This window comes from Panicum virgatum, chromosome 6N, assembly GCF_016808335.1.
Source record: "Panicum virgatum strain AP13 chromosome 6N, P.virgatum_v5, whole genome shotgun sequence".
NCBI lineage: Eukaryota > Viridiplantae > Streptophyta > Magnoliopsida > Poales > Poaceae > Panicum > Panicum virgatum.
In genome coordinates, this window is record NC_053150.1 from 18,887,588 (window position 1) to 18,908,137 (window position 20,550).

General features: G+C 44.3%; 1 pseudogene; it reads left to right on the top strand.

The window, feature by feature from the left end:
- Positions 1-13,960: 13,960 nt before the first annotated feature.
- On the top strand, positions 13,961-19,875 carry LOC120677447 (annotated as a pseudogene).
- The last annotated feature ends 675 nt before the right edge of the window (positions 19,876-20,550 follow it).

Consider the following 20,550-nt stretch of genomic DNA (forward strand, 5'->3'; position numbering starts at 1 on the left):
GGACGTGACACCCGCCCCTAGTTTTCGCAGCAAAAAATCGGATTTGTAGGGATGAGTAATATGACAGCTGTAAGGATCGGGTGCTCTAGACTAAGAGGGGGAGGGGGTGAATTAGGCACTCAAAAAAACTTAGACTTATAGCTCCAACTAGTTTGCACAAAACTTAAACTAAAACAAGCTATCTAGATATGCAACTATGGTTGTTCTAGTGTGAAATCCCTATCCCAAAAGAGTTTAGCAACCTATAGTCTTTCCTATCAAGAAACTATTCTATGAATGTAAAGGCACACAAATTGCTAGTATGAAATGCGGAAGCTTAAAGAGCGGGATAGGAGAAAGAAAACTCTTGACGCAGGTGTTTATCCCGTGGTTCGGTTAGCCACAAAGGCACACCTACATCCACATTGTTGTAGCACTCACTAAGAGTATTGCTACTCGGCCACCAAGTCTCTTCTGTGAACACAATCACGGTCATATTGGCCCCGGGTACCACTAAGGAGCTTCTCCACAAAGGATGGGGGTCTCCACGTCCCCCGCACAAAGTGTCGTCACCGCTCCACACCAAGTCGGAGGGTCGATGACGTTGCCGGCGAGCTTCACAACTCCAAGGGGCCGGCGCACCAAGCTCTTCTTTTGGTTCACTAAAGAACCACAGCACAAAGGCTTAAGGCCTTGCAATCTCACTCACTAAGAGCTAATCTAGCACTCACACTTTACAAGGCTAGTGCTAAAGGCTAAGGATATGATCAATGGGCTCTTGTATGGCTTGGAGATGATCTTGGGTGTGTGTGTGATTTCTAGTAACTCCAGCAAGCTTCAAATGGTCGGGGGATGCCATATATATAGGCCTCCAAGTCGTGGAGCCGTTGTTCCAACGGTCAGCAAAATTCTGCGAACCATCGGATGAACCGATGCCTCTGGCTGTGGTAGCGTCGGTTCATCCGGTCACTCCCAGCAACTGAAGTAGCTGTTGGCTTCTCTGATACAGTTGCAGCAACTCCTGGGAAACCTCAGTTGAACCGATGATTAGGACGTCGGTTCAACCGGTCACACATAGCAACTGGACTAGCCGTTGGGCTCTTCTCTTCTGCTGACATCATTGCTCCGATGCTCCGTCGGTTGAACCGGTGCTGAAGAATCTTCTCCTTGGCGCTTGACATCGTCTCTGGAATATAGTATGCCCAATGCACCGATGCTTGACGTGATGCCGTCGGTTCAACCGGTGCCTCGCATGATTTTCACTTGATCTTCAGAGGCGCTCAGACTTGCATCAAACACCAGGGCGTCGGATCTTCCGACAACCATCAGCGTTCTTCCGGTGCTACTGGTTTCTGTAGAACTCATCCAATTCAGCGTTTCTTTGAGTTCTTTCTTCGTGTTTTGCTTTGCATGGCCTTTTTACTTCATCCCTAGGATCTAGAAATGTTCACTTAATAAAACCATTAGTCCCATTGATTGTGTTGTCATTCGATCACCAAAATCACTCGAAATGGCATAAATGGTGCCATGTTCGTTACAATCGCCCCTACAAATAATTTGGAGGGACGGGTCATGGGCTCACCCACCCCTACAAATCGATTTGCAGGGACGGGTGAGGTCATGACCCGTCCCTACAAATTATTTTCCAAAACATAAAAAATAGAAAAAAAACTCAAAAACAGCAAAATAAAAAAGAGAAAATATTCCTACTAACCGACCACCACCACAAGCCCCTCTCCTATCGAGTTACAATTTTTTTGACGAGATATGCACACTTGCGTAAACCATAATTCGAACCACCTACCTCAAGTGTAAGGAACATGGTCCCATTAGGCCATTGTTTGTGATTTTGGTGATTGAGTGACACTGCAATCAATGGAACTAATGAGTTTGTCAAGTGGATATTTATAGATCCCAAGGATGAAGCAAAAGGCCAAGCAAAGAAAAACACGAAGAAAGAACTCAAAGAAATATCGAATTGGACGAGTTCTACAGAAACCAGTAGCATAGGTTGAACCGGTGACTAAGCACCGGTCTAACTGGTACGTTTGGGATACACCGGTGCCCTATCACCGGTGCAATGGGCCGTGCAATGCCCAGCCAAATAGAGAAGTTCAAGTAGCACCGATTGAACCAGTGGTGCCAAAGTTGAGGCATCGGTGCAATCACCATGCCTTCACTCAGAGAGCATGTTTGGCGTACAAGTGAGCGAGATGCAAAAGCAGCTGGTACCTTTGGCAAGCGGCGATCAAAGGTAAAGGGTTTGGTACCGGGTTAAAACATCACCCGGTACCAAAACCTCAGTATAGGCACCGGTTAATGCCACCAACCGGTACCAAAAGAACAAGGAGGAATAGGTACCGGTTGCTGGAACCAACCGGTGCCTAAAGGGCGGACAATGGCACCGGGTTTTGCCATGACCGGGTGCCGCCACGTGCCCACAAAAAAGGCACCGGTTGGTAACTTCAACCGGTGCCTATGCCTATTGTTTGGCACCGGTTGTTGAGAACCAACCGGTGCCTTTGAGTCACGCCTATAAATACCCCAACCCCTCCCCCCCTCCAAGCTGCCGTGAACTCACTGTTCATGGCAGCTGAGTGAGGGGAGGGGAGGCGATTTTGTTTTTTAAAAAAAGGTTAGTTGTTTTTTTCCATAACTTAGCAATTGGTTTTTAGAAGCAGTTATCACTTAATTTAGTTTATACATGTGATAATTATTTTTAGTTGTAGCATTTTATTTTAGTTATATGGGTTATCAATTTATTTGATATGTGAATACTATCAAATTATTATATTTATATGTTTTATCAATTTATTTGATAAGTGAATAGTATCTATTTATTATAGTTATATGCATTATCAATTATATATTTGAATTCAAATTTTGTATGGAAATATTATCAATTACATATACAAGGGTGCTTTATTTAGTTCCCTTCAAAATTCCAAAACTTTACAAGATTCCACAGTCGAGATGCATGCTGAGCAAATTCGAGACCCGCAGCTCAGCTAGGCCAGAAGGCCACATGCGTCACTTTTTGTACAAAAATATAAAGTTCCATATAGAGAAACAAAGTTTTTACACAGTCATGCAGTCAGAAGGCCATATGCATTGTTATAATTTTGTAGTTCACTTTTATTAATAGTGTATTCAATATTAGTTATAAATTGGTAGTATGAATGAACTATTTGTACACTACAATGATGTATATAAATGTATTGTGGACCCAGATGAGTCAGCAATGGATGTACATGGTTGACCGGCGTTCAAAGGAGTTCATTGATGGCGTGCATGAATTCATAGAAGCGGCCGAGAAACACAAGTATGGCGGTTTTGTTCGTTGTCCATGCAAATTCTGTAAGAATGAGAAGGATTACTCATCATCAAGAACCATCCACAGTCACTTGTTCAATAGTGGTTTCATGCCGAACTACTATGTTTGGATTAAGCATGGTGAAAGAGGAATTATGCTGGATAATAATGTAGAAGAAGAGGACAGGATTCTTGACTTTGCAGCCAATTATAATGTCTTTTTCAATGACACTGCAATGGGTGAGCCTGAAGAAGATATTGAAGGATACGTTGTAGAAGATGATCTTGGTCAGTTGCTGCGCGAAACTGAGTAAGGTTGCGAAACAGAAAAGGAATCGAGAGATCTGAAGCGTATATTGGAGGACTACAGAACATTGTTGTACCCTAATTGCAAACAAGACCAAAAGAAGTTGGGTACGACATTAGAATTGTTGCAATGGAAGGCATCAAATGGTTTGTCTGACAAGGGATTCGAGGAGTTGCTGAAACTTATAAAAAACTTACTCCCTGAGGGTAACACCTTGCCGGCGACAACATACGAGGCAAAAAAAAGTTGTTTGTCCTTTAGGATTAGAGGCACAGAAGATACATGTTTGTCCTAATGACTGCATCCTATATCGAGGTGAGTATAAAAATTTGGATTCATGCCCTGTATGCAACGCATGCCGGTATAAGATCCCTCGAGATGATCTAGGCAACGTTGAGGGGATGCGTGTCAAGAAGAGGGCTCCTGCCAAGGTGATGTGGTATTTCCCTCTAATACCATGTCTGAAATGTTTGTTCATGAACAAAACGAATGTTAAATTGATGCGATGGCACAAAGAAGAACGTAAGCAAGACAATATGTTGAAACACCCCGCTGATGGGTCGCAGTGGAGAAAAGTGGACAAAACATTCCCAACATTTGCAAATATATAAGATTCGGCTTAAGTACGGATGGCATGAATCCTTACGGTGAGCAGAGCAGTGGCCATAGTACCTGGCCTATGATACTCTGTATATACAACCTTCCTCCCTGGTTGTGTATGAAGCGGAAATTCATGATGATGCCGGTGCTTATCCCCGGCCCAAAGCAACCCGGTAACGATATAGATGTGTATCTGAAACCACTGATTGAGGATCTTCTATTGTTGTGGAAAGAGGAGGGTGTTCGTATGTGGGATGCGCACGCAGAGGATCATTTTAACATTCGTGCATTGCTTTTCGTAACCACCAATGATTGGCCAGCACTAAGTAACCTCTCTGGACAATCCAATAAGGGTTATAGGGCATGCACCCATTGTTTAGAAGAAACCGACAGCACGTACCTCAAGCACTGTAGGAAGATCGTGTATATGGGTCATCGTCGATTTCTTCCAATCAAGCACCCATTAAGGAGGAGGCGTGCTCACTACGATGGAAAGGCATATCATCGTACCAAGACTAGGCACTGTTGTGGGAAAATGGTGTTTGAAATGGTCAAAGATATAAAAGTAGTATTTGGAAAAGGACCCGGCAGCAGATCAGTGCAGAGTGATGACGGACGTGCACCTATGTGGAAGAAGAAGAGTATTTTTTGGGAGTTACCTTATTGGGAAGTCTTAGATGTCCGCCACGCAATTGATGTGATGCACCTAACAAAAAATCTTTGTGTGAACCTTCTAGGCTTCCTTGGTGTCTACAGTAAGCCAAAGGATACATTGGAAGCGCGGCAAGATCTTCAACGTATGAAACAATGGGCCGCCCTACATCCAGAAAAAAGGGATAAAGGACATCATTATCTAGGTCCTGCGTGCTACACTCTTAGTAAGGATGAGAAGCAAAGTATGTTCGACTGTTTGAACAGTATCAAGGTCCCATCAGGCAACTCTTCGAATATAAAGAGGCTACTGAACTTGAAAGACAGGAAATTCGCACACGTAAAGTCCCATGACTGTCACATGTTGATGACGCAATTGATTCCAGTTGCACTTAGAGGTATTCTACCAGCTTATGTTCGAGCAACAATTATAAAGCTATGCGGCATTATAAAGTCCCATGACTGTCACATGTTTAAGCAGGCTACAAGAGGATGTTGTCCAAAGTTTAGTCAGTCTTGAAATGATATTTCCTCCATCATTCTTCAATATTATGATGCATCTTCTAGTTCACCTGGTCAAAGAGATTGGTATTCTCTGACCTATTTTCCTTCATAATATGTTCACTTTTGAACGATACTTTGCAGTCCTAAAGAAATACGTTCGTAATCGGGCTCGTCCAGAAGAAAGCATTGCGAAGGGTTACGTCACAGAGGAGGTCATTGAGTTTTGTGCTGACTATGTGGAAGAACTCTGCCCAATTGGGATTCCAGTATCACGTCATGAGGGGCGGCTGATTGAAAAGGGCACACTTGGAAGAAAATCAATAAATGCCACAGATCATGCCACGTTGAGCAAAGCACATCTCACAGTTCTGCAACAATCAGCCTTGGTGGCTCCATACATGGACGAGCACATGCAAATTGTGCGAAGCATATACCCTTTGAAGTCTGAGACATGGAATTACAAAACATCATAACGATACATTCGCCACCTGGTTGCAGAAGGAAGTCATGGCCAATGATCAAATTCATGAGCAGCTAGCTTGGCTAGCCAGGGGTCCGGCAAATTCAATCCTGATGTACCAAGGATATGAAATTAATGGTTACACATTTTATACAAGAGCCCAAGATAACAAGAGCACCAATCAAAATAGTGGTGTCTGTATAGATGCCACCGACTCTAGTGGCCAAACGAACTCATATTTTGGTTACATTGAAGAGATCTGGGGACTCGACTATGGGCCGTTGAAGATACCTCTATTTCGTTGTCAAAGGGTTAAACTCACAGGAAAAGGTGTCGATATCAACGAGTACGGAATGACAACGGTAGACCTCAAAGAGCTTGGCTACCAAGACGAACCATTCGTCCTAGCTAAAGATGTCACTCAAGTTTTCTATGTACAGGATATGTCTAGCAAACCGAGAAAGGACAAGTCCAGGAATAAATCAAGTTTTGTAGGTGCCGGAGATGAGCCAAAGCGCCATATTGTTCTGGCAGGAAAAAAGAAAATTGTGGGAGTCGACGATGTCACAGATGAAGAAGAAAACAATAAGGTTGAAGATATGACTCCGTTTGCAGTGGAGGTTGACACAAGTATTCTTTTAGCCGAAGAGGAGGCTCCGTACGCACGTCATGATCATAATGAAGGGACGATTGTAAAGCGAACCATCCTTAATATTCCCTTAGTTGAATGATTATGTCGTGTAATATTTTCTGTGAACATTATCAGATTTCTTATGTAATGAATTGATTTATTGTGCAATTAAATGATTTATTATGTAATTATTTGATTTATTATGATTTATTATGCAATTAAAATGATTAGTTATGCACCTAAATGATTTATCTTGTAGTAATTAGCATTATTGTGCATTTAAATGATTTATTATACAATTATTTAATTTATTATGCAATTAAATAATTAAATGATTTATTATGCAATTATTTAATTTATTATGCAATTAAAATAATTAGTTATGCACCTAAATAATTTATGATGTAGTAATTAAAATTATTGTGCATTTAAATGATTTATTATGCAATTATTTGATTTATTATGATTTATTATGCAATTAAAATAATTAGTTATGCACCTAAATGATTTATTATGTAGCAATTAAAATTATAGTGCATTTAAATGATTTATTATGCAATTATTTGATTTATTATGCAATTAAAATAATTAGTTATGCACCTAAATAATTTATTATGTAGCAATTATTTGATTTATTATTAATAGGGAATTAATAGATTTATTAGGCAATTAAAAGATTTATTAGTGAATTAACAAATTTATTAGAAAACGAGAAAGGTGAAAAGAAAAGAAAGCCTTAGGTACCGGTTAGAATTATAAACCGGTAGCTAAGGCAGGCAATTCGAAAAAAAAGGGGTTGGCCGCGGGTTCGAACCGTGGCGGCGGCGCATAAATTACACAGAGTTACCATTGAGCTATCGAGGGATTTCAGGTCTCATCCCGCCAGCAATCTACAAAAGCAAATTTCAAAGACCCTAAGGCACCGGTTTTGCTTCTCCACCCGGTGCCAAAGGGAAATTTCATTCCCGCCCGTTGGGCCTCTAAGACACCGGGTGGAACTGCAACCGGTGCCTATGGCTTCACTAAGGCACCGGGCGGAACTGCAACCGGTACCTAAGGAGCTCTTAGGTACCGGTTGAAATTATCACCCGGTGCCAAAGGTTTAGGGTATGTAAGCCCCTGCCCTTCTTCCTCCATTTCCCCCCGCCCCTCCCCCCTCCTTTCGTGATTGCCGCCGGCCTCCGATCGACCACCTCGCCGCCTCACTGCGCCGCCGGTCTCGACGACGCTCACGCCCTCTGCTCCGGCCGCCGCGGCATCTCCTCGACCCGCCACCTCAACCTCCGCGCGTGCCCTCGACGCCTCGACGCCCCCTCGACCGCCGCGTACGAGAGGCGCCGCCGACCACCAGCCTCGACGCCGCTCCGGTCCACCTCGACCCGAATAGAGCTCGTGGTGAGCTTCCCCGTGCCATGGCGTGAACGAGCTGAGGCTGGGCTGGGCCTCTCACTGACCAGTGGGGCCCAGATGTCAGCCCCTGTTTAGGGTTTAGGGTTTTCCAAAATTGTTTAATTCGGCTGAGATTTTGTAAAATACATAACAAATCACAGAAAAATGGTAAAAATACAAAATCAACTTTGTTAGTTTAGTTGCATCTAGATCTTCGAAGGAAAAATACTCGTGCTTGTTAGATGTCAGTGTTATCTTTGTTAATTTAGTTGTAGATATAGTGTTGCCACTATTATATATTGACTAGAATTTAATTATAGAGATATTTTTATAATTTAATTATAGATATAGTATTTTTATTATTAGATATTAACTAGAATTTAATTATAGATATAGTGTTACCATTATTATATAGAGATATTTTTAGAATTTAATTATAGATGTAGTATTTTTAGAATTTGATGTCCTTATTCAATGTCCTCCACCGCGCCGCCCCTTCACCCTGCAGCATGCCGGCCACCCCACTGCGATGCCGGCGCCCTCCTACGCATAGTATAGTTTAGTTTAAAATTTATTTGTTTTAGTGATAACTAGATAGTATAGTTTTATTTAGTTTAAAATTTAATTGTTTAGTGATAACTAGATAGTATATAATTTATCTATATTAGTTTCATGTATATTTAGTATAATTAGTTTGTTATGTATATGTATATACTATATAATGTATAATTAGATAGAATTTAAATAATTTCTGTATAATTAGTTTGTATTATATATGTATATATGTATAATTTTTTATTTTTTCTTTACATGTGTAATTTAGATGTACTTGTATCGCATGTTAATTTATTTATATACATTAGTTAGAGAATTTAGTTAGAGAAGGAAATGGAGAGAATTTAGTTAGAGAGAATGTAGTTATTATTTTTTTTGCTATTATTTGATATTATCTAGAATTTAGTTATTTCATATATAGAAGGAAATGAAGAGAATTTAGAGAGAGAATTTCTATTATTATGTCTTATGTAGTGTATAATTGTGTCATTCAAAGATTTTATTTAATCATATATTTAATGGTTAGACGACGACGACATGTATTTCACTGTATAATGTAATGACGACGACGAGTAATGACAACGACAATGAGTAATGACGACGACGAGTAATGACGACGAGTAATAATTTTATGTACAATTCTTGATTACATGTATTGCATTTGTAATTTAGATTGATTTAAATTAATTCTCGAGCTCGAACCCGTTCGTATTCGCTCTCTAACTCACTCACGCATTCGCCTTCCCTCGACTCTCGACCTCGACCCTCGATCCCGACTCTCAACCCCGTCCCTCGACTCTCGAGCTCGACCCTCAACCCTCAACCCTGTTCCTCGACCCCGTTCCACGACACACACACACTCCCACTAACACACACACACAGACACACACACACCCACACACACTGACTCACACACACTCACTAACACTCTCTCTCTTTCTCTGTCCCTCTAACATACACACTCTCTCTCTCAAACACGCATATTCGTTCAAAGAATTGAATTATCCTACTTCATTTAAGGATGGACACATACTCTAATACATTTTTACGGTTTCAGTTAAGGATGGACCCCTTCGGTGATGATGAGGTCGCCAAGCAATACATGTTGGACTCAATAAACGAAGATATGAGGGCCAACACCACCCAGCCAATCGCTGAAGAAGATGCTCGGACTAGCTGATTCAGTTCCTGAATATGTCTGGAGATGCCGATGAAGAAGATGATGACTTTGCGCCGCCGCCCAATCAACAGCAGCATGTTCCTGTATGAATCTTAAAACTATATGCATCGTGACTTCGGTAGATTAGTTTTGCTATTAACATATCTTTTCTGTAATTTAGTCTACCTCCGCATCGACTTCGTTGAGCCAGTCAAAAGGGAGACGCCGGCCAACCAAGAAAATTGAGAGAAGACAGGTCGTCACAGAAGTGGACGTAGAGGGTTGTCCAAGTGCTTCAGAGGCTGCTAGCACAAAATTTGTCCACCAATGTGGGGTTATTGTTCGGGCAAGAATTCCGATCACCACAAGACTATCGAAAACGAGCAAACCCGAAGAACAGCAACACGCCGTGCCTGCACATCAGACGGAAATGCTATGGGCGGAACTCAAGGATATGTTCACTCTTCCTGAAGGAGTTGACCAAGAACTTGTGAAGAAATGTGCCTTGAAAAAGATGGCCCTTGCCTTTGCAACTTTCAAGAAGAAGTGGTACATCAATTACATCAAGAAAGATAAGGAGCCTTACTGGGACGATCTTCCTCAGGTTAAACCATACTGGGAGGAGTTCAAACAATACAAACTATCAGAGGAAGCCCAAGAAAAATCCGGAGAGGCCAAGGTGAATGCAGCAAATAAGAAGTATAGCCACCACCTTGGGGCTGCCGGGTACAAGAAGTCAGTTAAAAAATGGCAGAAGATGGACCAGGACCTTATGGATAGAGGCATCAGGCCGACGACTTGGGATGGGCCGGATAGATCCAAGTGGTGGTTATTTGCTAATGGCGTGACACTAAACCAGTTGGATGGAAGTTTGATCGTACCCGAGCATATGCAAGAAGTGTCCCGCGATCTAGTCGCTGCAATAGATGAGACCCAACAAGGAACATTCTAGCCTCAAAGGGAGAATGATGAGCTGACAAGGGCATTAAAGAATCCGGAACACCCTGGATGAGCCCGCGGCATCAGCGTGGTCCCATGGAAAGTTGCTTGGGCCGGAGATTCCTCTTACAAGACTCACCGAAAGAGCAAAGCCGAACAAGAAGAGAAATTTCGTGCCATACAAGAAGAGATGAACATGAAGTATGCGTCCTTGGAATCTCATATGGATGCCAGGGTCAATCAGGCAGTGCAGCTAGCTCTGAGCCAAAGGGGCACTGCTGGGTCGCACCCGGATGTTGTGATAAGCCCGGCCTCTCAGCGACGCAGCAGCTGTGCATCCACGGCGGCGCCCGACGTACAAGTGGAACAGCAACCCCAGATTGAGCTAACGGCGGTAGATGACCAGAGGTATCCAGTGGATGATGTCACCATGCCGACACCGTGCGAGCTTCATGTGCGAGCATGAAATATATCCATTCATGTCGCATACGGGTCAGCCCTGCCCCTGAATCCTTCTACTACAATTCATGGAAGGCCGATACCCCCTGGCTACACCTCCATCACAGTCGAGCAGATAGATGGAAACAATGAGGATCTTGAGCTCAACTTCGTTAGAGGGGATGGAGAGAAGATATTGGGAGACGCACTACATGGGGTCGTTCTATGGCGCAAAGCCGACATCAAACTTACTGCAAGCACAACGGCTCCCATGCAGACCGATCGCCCGTCTCCATGGCATCCCTCACCGCCGTCCCCACAACCACCTCCTTCACCACCGTCTCCGCCGGCGCAAAGGGCCACGAGTACTCCAACTCCTCCTGCACCAGAAAAAGAAAAGAAAAAGACAGCATCCCTACCAGCGGCTGGACCCTCAAAGAAGAAGCAGAAAACGGTCGAAATAAAATTAACCTACGAGAAAACCGCTGAGGAGTTGGAAGATGAGACTTCTCGATATATAAAAGAACAATTGAAGCCTAAAGTCCCCCCGCCAACGGAAAAGGTACCTCTAGAACTAGGGAAAAAGCTTCTCGCAAACCCAGACAACCCACCAAAATCAAAAAGTTTACCCTCGGACTATGATCGTACTCTGACAAAGGCACACAAGGTCAGAAATCTGAAGAAAAAATGTGGCAAGACCATTCCTCAGCTTGGCACACAACAAAAAGAACTCGAGCCCCTCCGAGTGCCAGGGTTGCCACTCCTACACCCGACGGACGTATAACTCCAGGCGGACCTACAGGCCGCGATATTTCTTTCTGAAACTGGATTAACGCTAGAGGAGGCAACGGGGCAAGTGCAGGCGGAAATCCCTGTCGCTCCCGTTCTTACTCCATTCCAGCATGGAAAACCTTTTGTCATTGAGCAAGAGGAGAAAAGTCTAGGCACACAGATGTTCAATTTGCATAGATGGTACCTGCGAATGTCGAATGACGAAGGGAAAATGTTTGGAGTCAAGTATCGTGACCATGATTTCTTCCGCGGGGAGGACGACTTCTGGGTGTACTTCGAAAATTTATATCACATTTATCATCGACAAGCCCTCGACGCCTCTATCATCACCATTTGGATTTTGTAAGTATCACTTACCTCTACATTAATAATTTTTGTTAACAAGAACATAATTATATGTGTGTATTATAAAATTTCTATTATATCGTTTAGACAGGAGACCCAAAGAAGCCGAAAACATAGATGGCACCATCAGATCGGCTTCATGTCTCCTTTGCTAGTCAACCAGAAAGTGCTCAACGAAAATTACAAGGAAACGTGCCAAAACACGTATGATTCGTTGACTAGGCAAAATTACAAATCCTATATATTCATACCATACAACTTTGGGTAAGTCTTGGTCGACTCAATCCTCTATTATAGTACTAAATAAATACTAAGTTGTCTAATGCATGTATGTATATATCCTATCTATATCTGCAGTTATCATTGGATTTTACTCATACTTTCCGTAGAGACCGGCAATCTATAGTCTTTGACTCAATGAGAAATCCAAAGTCCGCAATCCAACATATCCTAGACCCCTTAAACAAGTAAGTTCAGTTTGCACAATTAAATCCTTTTTCTGTTAATAACCATTCCTGAATATCAAACTTAACTTTGAGCACAGGGTTTGGAAAAAATTTGTGAAAAATAACAAAGGACGTGGTAACAAAGGACGTGGATAATGGAGGCCCGAACTGAACGTTAACATGGATTATCCAGTATGTTGATTCATAAAGATTTGTCTAGTTAAGTATATAATCCCAAATTATTCTAAATTGAGTAATTTATTTGTTTCTCCTTAAATGTGCGAGACAACAACAAGAAACTGATTGGTGCGGGTACTATGTATGCGACTACTTGCACATCATGACTCCATGCGGTACTTGCACATCATGACTCCATGCGGGAAGGTTACTGATGAAGACACGAGAGTACGTCCAAACCGTTCACTAGTATATTTTCATAATTGTACTAATGCACATGATGTTAATTCTTTTTTCCTAAATGATAGATGTCTCAAATGGGGGATGAATGTTACTCTACTGATCGGATCAACGTCGTGTGCGAGCAGCTCGCCAGATTCATTTTGAACGAGATCTTAGATCCTAGAGGCGAGTTCTACCACGACGGTCACATCCATAGAGGACTTCCATCGAGCTCCTGAGGGGACCATTAGTTGGACTACAAACATGACTTGTACATTTGTAAATATTTTTAAACTTTATGTCTTGATGTTTGTAAATTTGTAAATATATTAGTTCATCTAATTAGCTTAATTATATGCTCGCATTTCACTTTTAGTTAGTTTCAAATATTCTCTGAAAACGAACACGAACGACCAATGAACGTATAGTACTGTAGAGCTTGAGTGCGTTTAGCAATTATAAAAAAATAAACAGTAATAAATATAACAAACAAAATTAGATTTAGAAAAAAAGGAAAAAAATCATTGGTACCTATTGGAAAGACCAACCAGTACCAAAGGGGCTGCCACCTTGCGGCAGCGTGGCAGTCTCTTTGGTACCGGTTGGTCTTTACAACCGGTACCAATGGAAGTCTAAGGCATCGGTTGAAAAACCCAGTGTCTAAAAGCGAGGTCATTGGTCTCGGTTGAAAATCGGTCCCAAAGAGTGTTTTCAACCAGTTCTCATGGCGTGTTTTCTAGTAGTGCTGCACCTGCCAAGCACCTCTCCCTTCAACCCTAAACCCGAGCGATTTGTACGTTGCTGTTAGACTCTGTATAGCATTGAATGATACATGGGGGCCACCACCACAGCACCGCTGGTTGAGCTGGAACGCCAGAGGTCGACGTCTCCACGAGCAGCCATAACCGTAAGGTCATGTCCAGCTGTGTTGACGAAATCGTTAGCTGACCTGGAGGTGTGAAACAATAAAGAAAGAAAAACAAATTGCTGAGCTTCTCGATTTGCTGGCTGCTACACTCAGCGCTCCGAAAGGCGCTCCTGCAGCTAGCGACGAGTTACTTGCTAGCGTAACGATTTTTGTTGTTTCTCTCCGCCAGCTCTGAGAAAGCTAGCGACGTCGCTAACCGTTGGACAAGGCCCAAGCCTTGCTCTTATTAATACAGTGCGCATGCTGCTGATGATCATTAGCCTGCTCGATCGCTACCTCCTCGCCCGTACACAATTCATGCCATCATCGTCTTCGTCCAGCCACCGCCATGGCCGAGCCCTCCTCCTCCTCGCCGTGGTGGCGAGCCTCTCCACCACCGTAACCTCCCAGGACAGTAACAACGACAACCCTTTCACGTCGGTCGACTGCCAGTCGCCGTCGCCTTCTCCAGCCCCCTCGCCGTCCCCCACCTCCTCCTCCGCCAACAGCACGTTCCGGTCCAACGTGGTCGCGCTGCTGGACGACCTCCCGTCCGCGGCGGCGCCCGCGGGCTTCGCGTCTCTCTCCCGCGGCAGCGGCAGCGACCGTGCCTTCGTCCGGGGCATCTGCCGCGGCGACTCCGCGCCGGGCGACTGCGCCGCTTACCTCCGGACCGCCGCGAGCGGCATCATCAGCCGATGCAACAGCAGCAGCCGCCGCGCCGGCATCTGGCACGACAAGTGCTTCATCAGCTACGCCGACACCAACGCGTCCACCGACAAAGAGCTGCAGTTCCGCTCCATCCTCTACAACAGCGGCAAGGTCGGCGACGAGGATGCCTTCGAGAACACTTACTACGCGCTCATGAGGGGCCTCGCCGAGCGTCTCGTCAACGGCTCCGGCCCCGGCGGCGGCGCCGCGCCGATGTTCGCAGTGGGGAAGGCCGTGTATGACCCCGCCGCGCCCAACGGCACCATGCACGGGCTGCTGCAGTGCATGAGGGATCGGACGGCGGCCGAGTGCAACCGGTGCTTGCAGGAGTCGATTCCAGCTCTGCCGAGCTGCTGCTATGGGCACCAGGGCGGGGTGGTGCTCGGCTACAACTGCAATCTGCGCGTGGAGATTTACACCTACTATGATCTTGCGCTCGATGCGCCGCCTCCCGGGCGCCCGGCACCGCCTCCGTCCAGCTTCGTCGGAGAACGGCGAGGTGAGCTTAATTCTGAAACTGCATACTCCTGAGTTATTTACTTTATCATTTGACAAGAATAACTTCAGTTGCATGCACCGTACCTCATGATTGTACATGTCATGTGTTACTGCCATCTTTGACTCCCTGGTAAAAATCAATAGAATCGTTCATTACCACCAAGCAGTGCTCCTACACGGAGACATAATTGTTAAAAATTTATGATTAAATACGAGACCTATGCAAGCTAATTTTCTTTCCTCCCATTTATTTAGGTTCTAATTAATAAATACATCCAAATAAATATTTTTATTTTTTGTCCAGTTTTGTTATACTTACCAATTACTATATACGCTTTACCATCCTTATTTACAGTCATTTTTTCTTTTTGTACCAAACTAGCAAATGCCTGTGCGTTGTGGGATCTAGAAGTGGTGATAGGGAAGCATAAATGACTAGTGAACTTGCCTATATCTCATGGTAGACTAGTCCTAGCTAGATGCGTCTTGGACTTTTAAGAATTGACTTGGTCGTCACTTGAGCTCCCTCGAGAGCCACATGGTCTAACAGGCACCGTCCTGTGGTAGCAATTAATGCTGCAACCGTGAACGTGACGGATCAGTGTGGCCTTGGCTCGCTACGGGACACTTGAGGCACACAGCAAAGGCCGATTTACCCACGGCAAAGTCTTTTTTAGTAGTGGCTATAGATGTTCAAATGGACTGGGTCAGCTAGGCGGCACGGAAAACAGTACTAAAAACACGACACGAACACGGAACGACACGGTGGGTTTAGTGTCAGTGCCAGCACGACACGGGCATAGTATAGTGCGTGGGCCGTTACCCCAGCACATAGTGATGGCACGTGCACGACACGGATAATGGGCCGGCACGAACCTGGCACGGTACCTATTTGATATTAGCCGTTAGACCTGATCTACTAGTCGTTAGCCTTACATGTTTACCAGACTGGGAGCCCACTTAAGACCCGTTACAGCGACCGGCGTATATATGCCACGAACGATACCTCTCACGCTCACCTCTCGCCTCTCCGGCTCCGGCCGCCGATCTGCGCTGCCGGGCGCCGATGGTCGTTGTCCTGAGCCATTTAGTCTTGCTCCTGTGCTACACCGTCGTCCTCCTGCTCGACTCCCCTTCTCTTCTCGTCCTCGGTTGTCAGATCTAGATTGGAGCCGCGGTCCGGCCGGTGAAGCTGCATTGCGCTTCCATCGTCGGTCCGGCCCGGCACTACCGCAGGACTTCTTCCCCTTCTAGTCCCATCCTCCTCTCCCATCTCCGGTCTCCTCGAATTCGTACCCAAACTCGAATTTTGAGTGTTTTGAGCCTTTTTGTGGTGGTAGTGCCTCGGGCGGCACTGGCACGGTGTGCTAACCATGCCGCCGGCACGACACGACACGGTTAAATGCCTATAGTGTAGTGTCTGGGCCGAGTGGCCAGCACGCAGTGCCGCATGATACGGCATGACTAAGGCTTACTGTCGAGTAGTGTAGTGCCGAATAGTATTAGTGCAGTGTTGGGCTGGGCTGCACGTTTGGACATCTATAGTAGTGGCTATTAGCCTCCGCATTGATGGATAGGACTAACCTCAAGCATTTGTGACCATCGGATCAAGAATAAGATTAGAAGACAATAGATTGGCACACTTTGTACGTTATTATGGCCAAATGTTTGTGTACATATCCTCCTCTCAAGCTATCTGCGCCGAACAACTTAATTTTGTCAAGCCAAAATACACCGTAGAGCAATCCCAGACCCCCAAGATGTGCATGTACTGAATACTGAATTACACACCTACTTTCTGCTCGCACTACTCCATCATACTCCATTGCCGCAAGTTTAAAATGTGCATCACCAACGGTCGGGTATCTTTTAGGGGAGGGAAAATCGGTGGTGATGCCCATTCAGAAAACAAAAACAAAAAACCATTTATTATGTTGCAAATAATGGTCTAATGGGATCATGTTCCTTACAAGAAGCACTAAAGGTGCCTTGAATATTAGGATATGTAAGATTTTTAAAATTAATTAGTTAATAGCAATATAAGTAGAAGTAGACGTGGCACGAGTATGACCAAAGAAAGCACTCCACGTTGACGGGTTACGTACCTGACAAACGCAGGAAAGAAGAGGACGGACGTCGCCCTCGCCGTCGCGCTTCCTGTTGGAACGGTCCTCGTCGCAGTCGTTGTCGTCCTTGTATGCAGAAGAAATATGGACAATCGCAAGAAAACACAGCCTGGTACGCCTGCAAACTCCTACAACCAGCTGCGTTTCTTTTGTCCCAGCTGTATATTGGCATATGGTTGATGTCCATGGTCTTGCATTGGCATTGAGTTTTACTTCTTTTTTTTCTTACTTCTAAAAAAGTACCAAACTAGATTCCACTTAACAATAATGTTAGCCTTTCACCAGAATTAAGTCCACCTTTTCCTAATGTAGATGTTGTTTGCCCTAACAGACAACAATAATAATACCAAAGAAGGGGGTATCAGATATGTTGAGCCCGAGCAACTTAATGTAGCCATGTTAAGAGCTGCAACAAACAATTTCTCGGAAGAAAACAAGCTTGGAGAGGGAGGTTTTGGAGAAGTGTTCAAGGTACATTTTCATCTTTATACACACAAAATGTGAAGTAGTATAGTAGGAATATGTTTGTTTCAACTAATAGATTATGAATCTGAAAAAAAAAAACTAGTACATTATGAATCTGCAAGCTACAGGATAGAGACTCATTGGATTGTAACCTTTTCCGACCAAAGACATTATGCCCAACTTTACTAAAAGCGTAACGAGCATATTATATCAGGTCGATGCCTGGTTACGAGAACCAGCAGCGTTTCACGGGCACCACATGATCCAGGGCATCAAAAGAAGGCTAAAAGCCCCAAAAGGAACTACCTCGACACCTAAACAGAGTCAAACAGGCCAAGGAGGAAACTCTACTCCCCCTGCACCAGAAGTAAAACAAGACCAGTATATATAGGCTAGACTAAAGAAAAGAGATAAAAAAAAACAACTTCCATCATCACCTATCCAGACCGCATGCTTGGCCAATCTCTCCGATCACCACCTCCATCTGCTGCATGTTCCTCTCGGCCAGGAGCTTCATCCAGTGTGACAGAAACACCATCTTGTAGATTGCTGCTTCAAGTTTCGAGATCACCTTGTCATTGAACACCAGATCATTCCTTGTCTTCCATATTGTCCACATTGCACATGCACATAAAAATAGTAGTTTGAATCTTTCTTTCTATTGGATTGTAACCTGTAAGCTGTAATCCATAGCCTATAAGCTGAAACAATCAGGACTTCAGGCATGATAAAGCAATCATTGGGAAATGAGAACTAGCTGAAAAGGTACAATTTGCATATACCAAATTAAAGATTGTCAAAAAGGGTAAGAACAGGTACTTTTTACAGGGCGTATTACAAGATGGGGAAGAAATAGCTGTGAAGAGGCTTTCACAGAACTCTTCACAGGGGTTCCACGAGCTTAAGAACGAGCTCGTGCTGGCTGCCAAGCTCAAGCACAGGAACCTTGTGCAGCTCCTGGGCGTGTGCCTGCAAGAAGAGAAGCTGCTCATCTACGAGTACATGCCCAACAGAAGCTTAGACACCTTCCTATTTGGTATCCATCAAACTACTGCTTAAATTCAAATAAGAGAACTCACACGCATTCATCCTCTTAATTTATGCTCTTTTCGTGTATGTGCAGATCAAGTGAGACGGCAGCAACTGGATTGGAGCAGGAGGTTTGCCATCATCTGCGGTATTGCACGGGGACTTCTCTATCTCCATGAAGAGTCCCGTCTGAAGGTCATCCACAGAGATCTAAAGCCGAGCAATGTGTTGCTTGATGCTGATATGAACCCCAAAATTTCAGATTTTGGCCTTGCCAGGGCTTTCGGCGGAGACCAATCTAGAGATATAACAAGACGACCTGTTGGAACCCTGTAAGTACCAACAGCCAAGCAACGCGCCAATCAGTATAGTACTCAACTGGCCAAAATTGATTAATTCTTAGTAACCCTTGATTGAATGTCATCGCTGGACGCAGCGGGTACATGTCCCCGGAGTATGCCTACTGGGGCCATGTCTCAACCAAATCAGACATGTTCAGCTTTGGTGTCATAGTCCTAGAGATGGTGACCGGGCGTAGGAACAACAGCGCGTACAGCGACACCTCAGACTCCGTGTCTGTGCTGAGCCTTGTAAGTGCACGGTACTGCATGGACAATGTGGTAAGGACATGTCACACATGTGCTTCACTTACATGTACATCAATGGGCCGTATGTGCAGGTCTGGGACAAGTGGAGGGCTGGTTCTACAGGGGATGTGGTGGATCCATCGCTTGCTGAGTCACAGTACCCCGAAAGCGAGGTCCTCAACTGTATAGAGATCGGGCTCCTGTGTCCAGGAGAACCCGGCAGATCGCCCAGATGCCTCCACGGTGGTTCTTATGCTCAGCAGCCCGACCTCCACGTCTGATGACAGGCCAGCCCCGTCTAGGCCGGCCTTCGTCTTCAGCTCCAACTTCATCACTGAATCTAGTTGCCGAGCTGGTGCCTTGAGCGATGAACAGCTGTCGACGGCAACAGCTTCCCAGAACGAGGTTTCCATCTCGGAGCTTGAGCCAAGGTAGATATGTGGCATACAGTGCCAATAACAAGCAGCTAGTTGGGCTCGATTCAGCCTATAATTAATCTCATGGACCTTAAAGAATGTGTAGCATGGTTAAGAAAAAATACAGAAAACAGAATACGGTTTATGCCTGTGAGATTACTGCTGGAAATATATCAAATGTCCATCTGGTTTGATCCAAGGGCTTATATTGATCATCATCGTGACCTCTATTACCTTGCTTGTCAACGTTCTTGTAGAATTGGGTTGCAATGCCTCTTCTATTTCGAAGAAAGCAAGAGGAAAAGGAAATGAATTTAGTATGCACGAAGAAGTTTTAGTTGATGTTTTAAGTTAAACAGGCATTATATGGAGGATTAGTTGGTAGTTCCGTGGTTGGAACTTGGGGGCAAAACTTCTTGCTCAGTGCCACCAACTCGAGTTTAGGTTTCTCGTTGGATTTACTGCCCAATTTATATCGGAACTGTAATCTCGGGCATTGTCCTGTGTGTAATGGCTGGGCAAGTATAGATCTATGGCCAGCCTCCACGCCTTGCGGAGCAAGAACAGACAAAGCAAGGAAGAGTGACCTCTGTTTGGTTCACCCAGCCCGTCCTTTTCACTTAATCTCATATTGAGTCTTCAAGAATAAGTCTATAGAAGTTCGAAGTGCAGATAACATTAGATAGTCAATCATGCCTTGGTCATATAAATCAGGATGAAATAGTTGTTTGCTTGACAAGGATGGTTTCTGGTTATATTATGGCATTCAACAGAACACTTTAAAGGTTATACTTTAAGTGGCTATAGATAAAATGTGCATCCAACAATAAATGCTGCACTATAATTATATCTGTCCAGTGAAAAGCAATAGATCTATTGCCTCAAAAAGATTCGCCTAAGGGGGG